The sequence below is a fragment of the Mesocricetus auratus genome, unplaced genomic scaffold, assembly GCF_017639785.1.
Source record: "Mesocricetus auratus isolate SY011 unplaced genomic scaffold, BCM_Maur_2.0 Super-Scaffold_100047, whole genome shotgun sequence".
NCBI lineage: Eukaryota > Metazoa > Chordata > Mammalia > Rodentia > Cricetidae > Mesocricetus > Mesocricetus auratus.
Window position 1 is genome coordinate 6,884,114 of NW_024429224.1, and position 9,329 is coordinate 6,893,442.

At 51.0% G+C, this 9,329-nt stretch overlaps 1 protein-coding gene across 1 annotated transcript in view; it reads left to right on the forward strand.

Moving 5' to 3' along the window:
* Window positions 1-9,329, forward strand: part of Ralgps1 (Ral GEF with PH domain and SH3 binding motif 1) — a gene marked incomplete in the record, with an annotated part of 230,742 nt that overhangs the window by 109,501 nt on the left and 111,912 nt on the right.

Consider the following 9,329-nt stretch of genomic DNA (forward strand, 5'->3'; position numbering starts at 1 on the left):
CAACACCAGGTTCAGTGTGACAGTCCCAACACCAGGTTCAGTGTGACAGTCCCAACACCAGGTTCAGTGTGACAGTCCCAACACCAGGTTCTAGTGTGACAGTCCCAACACCAGGTTCTAGTGTGACAGTCCCAACACCAGGTTCAGTGTGACAGTCCCAACACCAGGTTCTCAGTGTGACAGTCCCAACACCAGGTTCAGTGTGACAGTCCCAACACCAGGTTCAGTGTGACAGTCCCAACACCAGGTTCTCAGTGTGACAGTCCCAACACCAGGTTCAGTGTGACAGTCCCAACACCAGGTTCAGTGTGACAGTCCCAACACCAGGTTCTCAGTGGGAGTGTGACAGTCCCAACACCAGGTTCAGTGTGACAGTCCCAACACCAGGTTCTCAGTGCGAGTGTGACAGTCCCAACACCAGGTTCAGTGTGAGTGTGACAGTCCCAACACCAGGTTCTAGTGTGACAGTCCCAACACCAGGTTCAGTGTGACAGTCCCAACACCAGGTTCAGTGTGACAGTCCCAACACCAGGTTCAGTGTGAGAGTCCCAACACCAGGTTCAGTGTGACAGTCCCAACACCAGGTTCAGTGTGACAGTCCCAACACCAGGTTCAGTGTGAGTGTGACAGTCCCAACACCAGGTTCTAGTGTGACAGTCCCAACACCAGGTTCTCAGTGCGAGTGTGACAGTCCCAACACCAGGTTCTAGTGTGAGTGTGACAGGCCCCTCTCCACTAAGCACCGGGTTTTGATGGCAATAGGAAGGGACATAAGAAAGAGTGCTAGGTAATGGCTTCACCGCCGACTTGTAAGTCACTGTCTTGATCTAGAGGTATTTGGTTTTTCGCTACTCATTATTGCTTCCAGGAAATAAGTAAATAAAATTAGGAATGTGATGAATTCAAAATGCCTTTGTGCTGATCTTGAAGTATCATAGCAGTGTGGACAATTGTGATCCCTTAAGAAACAAAGAGCCAGGCATTCTGACAGCCCCGGATAGCAGTGACACTGAAAAGTTCTTGGTAAACTTACAGGCTTTGAGTGTGTGAAGAAAACTTCTAGAGTCTGAGCTGCTTCCTTCAAACAAGCAAGCCCTTCCATTTGGAAGTAAAACCTTTATTTTTAAATTTAAATTCTGAAGTTTGGAACACAGGCAAGTTCCTAGCAAGCAAGTTGGTCAAACTGCCAGAAACTGGAAGAACCCTCAAAAGAAAACAGACACAAACTGTGTCCTCCGATGTTCAATGTCTCCCTGAACAGCAAGGTGAGCTCCTCAGTGAACACTCACCTCTCACAGACCAGCCCTGAGTACTAGTCGTCTGCAAGGCCTGAAGCTGAGCTGAACGTTATGAAGGGGGAAGCTGAGGAGCGAAGGGGCCCCACCTGGTCTGGGGTACAGGAAAGGGTTTCCAGGGAGAAGTGGAGCCCTGAGGACGCACTGCCTGATTGTAGCATCAGGGAGATGAGGGCCCCTGACAGACAGCTGCTCATGCAAGAGCTCTGAATTGGGGGAAAGTTGCTTGGTAGAAAACTGGCTAGAGAATCAAGGATGAAGAGCATAGGAGGGTGTCAGAGTCGGTGGCGGGATGGGATGGGGGAGCAGATCTCTGAAGGGCTGGACAGTAGGAGTGGGGAGCCTCAGGCTGTGACCTGGCTGGCTGGGGGCAGTGGGGACTTGGAAGACTTTAAGCCAAGACATTACTGGATTTGCGTTTTGCATACATTGTTGTGACTGTAGCACACTGAGTGGTTCCTGGAAGTCTGGCTGGAGACGTGTGAGTGAGTGATGAGTCACTATAGGCTGAGCTGCAGCTGGGAAAGCGTTTCCAAACTATGCATCTGAGAACAAAGCCTTAGAAAGACTCAAGCCTTGGCCAGTGAGCACCTGTGAGCACAGTCAGTGAGCACCTGTGAGGACAGCAGTGAGCACCTGTGAGCATCTGTGAGCACCTGTGAGGACTGCAGTGAGCATCTGTGAGGACAGCAGTGAGCACCTGTGAGCACTGCAGTGAGCACCTGTGAGGACAGCAGTGAGCACCTGTGAGCACAGTCAGTGAGCACCTGTGAGGACAGCAGTGAGCACCTGTGAGCACTGCAGTGAGCACCTGTGAGCACTGCAGTGAGCACCTGTGAGCACTGCAGTGAGCACCTGTGAGGACAGCAGTGAGCACCTGTGAGGACTGCAGTGAGCACCTGTGAGCACCTGTGAGGACTGCAGTGAGCACCTGTGAGGACAGCAGTGAGCACCTGTGAGCATCTGTGAGCACCTGTGAGGACTGCAGTGAGCACCTGTGAGCACCTGTGAGGACAGCAGTGAGCACCTGTGAGCACCTGAGCACATTCCTTACACCTGATGGAGACCTGCAGCCCAGCCTAGTCTTGGACTTTGAGAGTTGAGGTCTGCTTTAGACTGTGGTTCCTCTTACCACAGAGTTGAAAGAGTGAGCATGGTGCAAGTGGTGTAGACAGTGCCAGAAGAGCCAAGGCATGCTGTCCTCAGAGACATTCATCTGAGTAGCTATTACCCCAGTAGGAGCCACCGTGCCCCAGACCAAATCCAACAGCAGCACATCGGAGGTGGCTGTGGGGGGATCAAGCTGACCCCAAGTTGACCAGTATTTTGGGTAGTCTTTTCCTTTAGTGTCTAGCAGAAAAAAATTCCATTCCACACGCAGGAAGCCCAGCCTTTTCAGCTCCCCACCCCACGTATTTAGGAGAGTCCCCCAAGAAGTCATTTCTTCCATAGCTCCTGCCTAACCGTTACTGGGGCCGCCACTTTGTGCCTGGCCTCAACTCTCTGAGTCCTCCCATTCTTCTGTTTGTCCAGTTGCTGTCTGCCTTCCCAGCCTGGCTCTCTAGCTGGCCATGCTGGGTTGTCTTCTCTCTCAGCTGGGCAGCAAGTCTTGAGAACAGAAATGGGTATCAGAGCCACAGCGAAGACCTAAGCTGGATTCGGGGATGGGTGTGCCCTAAGCCATGGCCCTGCCATTCTGTTCCATACCCTGTGGCCACAGTCCTGAGGGGCCTGACTGCTGTACTCTTCTCCAGCTGAGAGGCGTTTACACATGTTTCCCTTCATCAAGGCAACCCCCCCAGCCTTCTTGGGATCCAACAAGCAGGAAAGTTCCTCCTTGTGACCCCAGACTCAACCAGACAAAGGATCTCAAAGGTACTTTAGCATGTGCAATGCCCAAAACCTTTTCCATTATTCTGTGGTAAGCTGCATTGTTTCAGACCACTTCCTTCCAGAAGGGAGATAATTACTTCTAGTTGTCCAGTCTCTGGGTTTGGTACCTTAAAAATTAAATTTCTCCAGCACATTGCAAAAGGTCAACGAATATTATTGGATATCCGTAATTTGTGAATGAAAATACCCCACAGTTTGACCTGTGGCTTACAGGACATCGTAGGCCAGGTGGATACCAGGTTTAACTGAGCTCATGCTGGGGCTAGGGTTCCACCCAGCCTTTAGGACCTGTAGGGGTGTGTCCTCAGGTCACCACCTCTATCTCCATGGAGATAAACAGTGGTAGGAAAGCACAGTGGTCAGGAGAGGAGCCCCCAGGGAAGGCTGGCTCCCTGCCAGGCTGGGAGGGAAGCTTTGCTTTGGGCCAGGTTTTGTCTGAGCCCACAAAGTGAGCTAAGGGCTTAAGCTTGCTGTGCACAAGAGAACATTCTCACAGCAGGGATCTGGGTTCTCACTGGGTACCCATCCTCTTACTTCCTGTAGCCTTTGGTCTCTAATGAGAAAGTAGCGTTAACCGTAATCACAATTCATGTGGTAGGCACTTGATGTCAGTTATCTCTGAGTCGCCCAACCCTCCTTACTCGTGGGCACTATTTTTAGCTTATTTTGCAGCCCAAAGGTTATAAATAAGGTCAGTAATGGAGTGACTCTTCGAGATTCGATAAAGACATTGCCCACTCCTCCTTACTCTCTGGGGTCACCCATCCTGCAGGATTCCAGCTGCCCTGTGCTCTGTAGTTCTACAGAGAAGCCCTGTGGCAAAGGAACAGATTCTGCTCAAGAGTTCTTCACATGAAACCTGGACCCCAGCTATCAGTTTGATGGCTGTGTCTCTAGGGACCTGGAGCCAGAGGCATCTGCCTCAGACACGCCTATGTTGCTGCTCCACAGAAACTTTAAGATGATGATGGCTTCTTGTTATGGGAGTTTCGAGGCAGTGAGGGTAATTGGTCATTGCACAACCTCTGTATACCTCTCTTTGATAGCTCTTTGTTGCTCTGTGGATAATCGGAACAAAAATGAACTGTCCCGGTATGCTTCCAGGAAACTATGAGGTTAACAGGGCAGTGCTCAGCTCCTCCCCAAAACTGACTATTCGGGGACTTTCTACAGGTACAGGGGTAGATACCACTTGCAACTCTGAAAGGAGAAAGGTTTCTGGGGATGACCATTAGTGTCTGGAAAGGCCTTGAAGGTTGCCCTCAAGGAGGGCTGTATCTGCTGACAAGTGTTTCCTGGGCTCAAAGCATAACAAGAAGACTCTATTCCCACATGGCCTCTCATAAAGGCTGTGCCCTGGGATGGCACTGGGTGCCCACTGCTTGCTGTGAAGATCATTACTAAGAAGTCTATAAAGTGAAGTGTGAAAGTTTCTCTACCCGTAGAAGCTGGGGTGTGCCCGTCCACACAGTCCACAGCTGGCAGCACAGGTTTGACTCTGTGCTTTCTAACTGGGTCGAGCGTGTTTTTCTATGCCCACTGTCATAGATCCTATCTAATGGCTGCAGATGTAGCATGCTGTCATTCTTGCTGTGGTCCTGTGGAATCCTTAGATGCATGGGTGTTGCCCGTTTGAGAAGCTGTGATGTTTTTGTTTCCCTGCCCACAGGAAGCACTGATCATCTGCTTGTCTTTGCCTGGTGGAGTATTCATAAGCACAGGAGCTCTAGGATGGAGATGGGCTTCATGGTAGCTGCTCTCTGGATGCCCTCTGATGAGGCTGTCATTGTCTGTCACTCAAAGCTTTCTTTCTCACTCCCCTAGATACTGCAGCCTTCTCAGAGGATGTTCAGTCTCCAGCCTAGAGTATAGGCATGTCTGAATTCTCTGACAGGTGTTACTGTGTTGGTTTGAATAGGTATGGCCCTCATGGCCCTCATAAACTCATGTGCTTGAATGCTTGACCTATAGGGAGTGGTACTACTAGAGAGTGTGGCCTTGTTGGAGTGGGTGTGGCCTTGTTGGAGGAGGTGTGTCACTGTGGGGGTGGGTTCTGAGGTCTTATAGGCTCAAGCTAGGCCTAGTACACAGTTTTTCCTTCTGCTGCCTGTGGATCAAGATGTAGAACTCTCAGCTCCTTCTCCAGCATCATGTCTGCCTGCATGTTCCCCTGTCCCACCATGATGATGATGGACTAACCCTCTCAAACTGTGTGGTCATGGTGTCTCTTCCCAGTGGTAGAAATCCTAAGACACTAACCTTTTGCCCTGCCTCTGCTTCCTAGTTCCCTGTGTGCCCTGCCCAGCATTGCCTATGGAAAGCAGGCTCACCTAAATCCTTGCCTGCTACACTTGCCTGGAGCTGCTCAGCATTGCAGACTTTGAGAGGGTGACATACTTCTTGTTCCTTCCTGTCAGTGAGATGAGGTTGCAGGCCTCTGTCATCACACAGCTCCCAAAAGTCCCAGCCCCTCCACATGAGCCACCCACCCAGGCTCTAGCCTCTGGCAGCTCTGCCAAGTCTCCAGGCAGATGTGACCCTCTCCTATCATGGGATGTCCCTCAGCTTCAGGACATACTGAAGCAGGGGGAAGGGAGCATGTCCTAATCAGCTCTTGGAGCCAGAGTCATCAGAACCATCATGGGGGTCAGCTGGCTGGGGCTGCCCACGAGGGAGGGACCCTCATGCAGGTGCTTTATGAGACAGTGCAGATTGGAAGGGTAAGTCACATCTGGGCTAAGCTAGGCCAGGATGCCCCAGCTCCAGACAGCAGGGGACTTGAATGTCTCTATAGCAAGGTATGTATCCACAAGGAGCAGCATCCTAGGTGAGGGCTGGTTCTGGCTTGATTCTGGGATCTGAGAGACTTCGGTTAACAGACAAAAGGCCTGGTGGTAGCAAGAGGAACCACTGTAACCAGGATCCAGTTACTAGCTGACTCAGGCCAGCTGTAGGTAGTGCCAAAGGTCGGGACGGCTGAGTCTGCAGAGTGTGCGACAGCTGGCTCTTGACTCTGGTGAAACAGAGAAGGCTCCTTGCTTCTTGAAGGGTTTCCAGGCAGTTTCTGGTTCCTGGCCTCATGAGATACCTCGTGTTCTTACGTAACTGGCTTATTAAATGAGCTGGACGCAGTCAGGTGTAAGAAGAAGCCAGCCCCATTTTCCCTCAGTGTACCTTTCAAGCCTCCTCTGCGGATATTTTGTTTTGTTTTTTCTCACTCACCCTGTCCTTCAGCGGGCCCTTAGTCTCATACATGACAAATCCCAGCCCCTCATTCCAGACATTTCTATGTAGAGGCCAGGTCTGGCCTCCTAAAGCCTGGCAGCCTTGCTGGCCTGAAGCCTAGCAAGGACAAGGTGGGCCTCTTTCTGGGTTTAGCCAGTCCCACTGTCTCTCTCAACAGCCTACAAGGTTCTCTGGCCCTTGGGGTGGGGGTGGGGTGGGGTGGGGTGGGGAGGGGAGGTGTCTTCTGTGGTGGCCTGGTTTTCATCCTGAGCGTGTGCTGGGTTGGAAAAATCTGCTTGGTTACCCCTTGTGGTGTTTCCCTTTCCTTCTGGGTACCTCCAGCTCCTCTCCTTGAAGGCGGAACACTGCTTCCCCACTGTGACCTAGCTTTCCCTTGCCCCTGCCCCACCAAGCTACACTCTGGCCCTGTCTTCCCAGTGTCTCCCCCACCTTCCTTCTTTGGTGCCTGGGGCCTTAGGCTTGAGATCTAGTCTTTGAGCCCCACCCCTGTTCATCCTCATATTTCCTGTTGCTTGACCTAGGGTGAGGGGCTACCCCGCTCCCTGCAGTGCTGGAGGACAGTCCCTCCTTTGGGGTCTTTTCCCTTCACTGATACACAGATCCAAGGAGGTTGGCTAACCCTGCAGAGGCTGCTTCCAGACACCTCTCATGCTTGCTCTGTGTGATTCTAGACAGCTGTCTTTAGCCTCTGGACTCTCAGTGAAACTACCGCAGTTGGGTGCCCTCTGCCTCTAAGACTGGGACATGGACAGATAGAGTATGGACAGTCAGGGGAACTGGAACACCAGAGGGCCGTGCACACACACCACCATTTCATCCAGAGCCCTTGGGGGAGGGGCTTCTCAGTGCCTTTACTCAAGTGGCATTGTTGTTCCAAGGACTGACTGAAACTGACACTGAGGGACAGGCAGGAGGAAGGTGAACTTTCTTGCCTTTTATCCATAGCAGGTAGGTGAGTTCACCCAGGAGAGAAAACTCTACACTGTCAGAAACTGTGTGATTGTGGGTCTGCAAAGTCCCCATCTGGGGAGGAGGTGGAAAGTGCTTCTCTCTGGCTGGTCAGGGCCCAGGATGCTGCCTGGCTGTGTATCTGCACTCAGAGTCAGCCATCTTCTGGCTCCAAACTACTGCCAGTGAGCTGACCTCCCCCCACCTCCCGTTTTCCCTTGGAAGAACAGGCTGTGCGTCTCTAAGAGCCTTGTTCCCTGTCTTTCACATACCCAGTCTGTGGTTTGAGTGAGATTTGGCTTGGGGACTCAGGTGACTCAGTGAGTAAAGCAGTTGCTGTGAAAGCAAGAAAACATGAGTTCAAGCCCCCAGTACCCACGTAAAAGCTAAGCAAGGCAACATACGTCTATAACCCCAGTGTTGTGCGTTGGAGACAGGCTCTCTGGCCAGCCAATCTAACCAAACAGTGAGGTTTAGTTAGCAGAAGACACTCAACAGCCTTCCCTGACCTCTTCATACATATGGTATAATACGTATACCATACAATATCATGTATGCATATGTGTGCACACATACAGACTTAGATGTGAGTGCTGAGAGTGGTAATTGGTGCCATGGATCCCAAATGCTGTAGGAAAAGGGTTATTTCACACTGCTCAGCCTGGCTTTCCATACCAGAACTATCTGGGGATTTGGCCCTAAAACCAGGTATCAGGAAGGATGAACCTTGTTTTCCCCACCCCCACTCCAGATGTGTGGGAGGTGTGGTTAGCATCTGTACCAAGGCTGGGGCATTTTCCTCACCGAGTCCACTTTCACCCCAGCAGCTATAGGAGATGGGAGAAGGTTAAGACTTCATGTTCAGTGCCTGTCACCCAGATCACCCATACCCTGCGGTGAGCTTGTACCTCTGTGGCAGCATTACTTGCTTTTTTGTACGTTGGGAATGCTGACCCTCCCTCTCCACTTCTAAACCCACTGTAGCTTTCTCGAAACTTTAACTTGTAGAAGTATTCCCATGGTGGTTAAGGCCTGCTGGGTGTAGAGTGCATTCTGATTGGCTCTAATTTCCTCTGAATCACTGGGCTTTTCTCTCCCTCCAGCCTTTTGTGAGAAGGGCCTCTGCAGTTCTAGTTTTGGCTCAGTGCTTGTGCTGTGAGTACAAAGAATAACCATGAGCTGTTGTTGGGTTTCAGCTGCTGCTTCTTTTGAAGTGCTGGATCTCTCTTACTGCCCTTTTCATCAAAGATGTACCAAGAACTGGGACCAAGGGTACAAGCCATTGTACTTTAGGTCTTGAGTCAACTTTTATTTCTGTCCACAGAGCAGAAGTAGATACCCCTCCGTGTCTTATCAACATGCCTGATTTTTGTTTGGTTTGTTTGGTTTGGTTTTTTCATCTTTGCAAACCCAAGAGGCAACAAGTGCTGTCTTATCCTCCCTTGTTCTTATTGGGGTGGTTGGTTTTTTTTTTTTAATTTATCATCTAGTTGTGATATTTAAGTTGGTCATAAACTTTGTCATGCTTGCCACCACAGTGCTCACACCCTTCTGAGTCTCAGTTTGAGTATGGCATCAATACTCCTTCTGTGTTTGCAAGAAGCATTCATAGAGGCTAGATAGCAGAGGCCTCTCTTGTTTGCTATCAGTCTTGGCCATTCTTGCCCTCTTTGGTTTGACAGCCCTCCTCGGTCTGTTTTACAAGGAGACAGCTCTGGCAGGCGCCTGTTGCCGTAGTGTGGGGGAGATGTCGCCTACACTAGTCTTCCAGAAGGCTCCGCCTGGAGGTTAGAGCAGCTTTGGCCAGGGGAAAGCCAGGAAAGAAAGGGAAGACCTGAGCCACAGTTGAGTTCCCAGCAGCCTCTAGTGTTAGCTGCCTGGCCTGTGATGGCCTGTGAGGCGCTCCATAGGTGCCTGAGACTTAACTGGGAATAGAGGTTTTGCAGT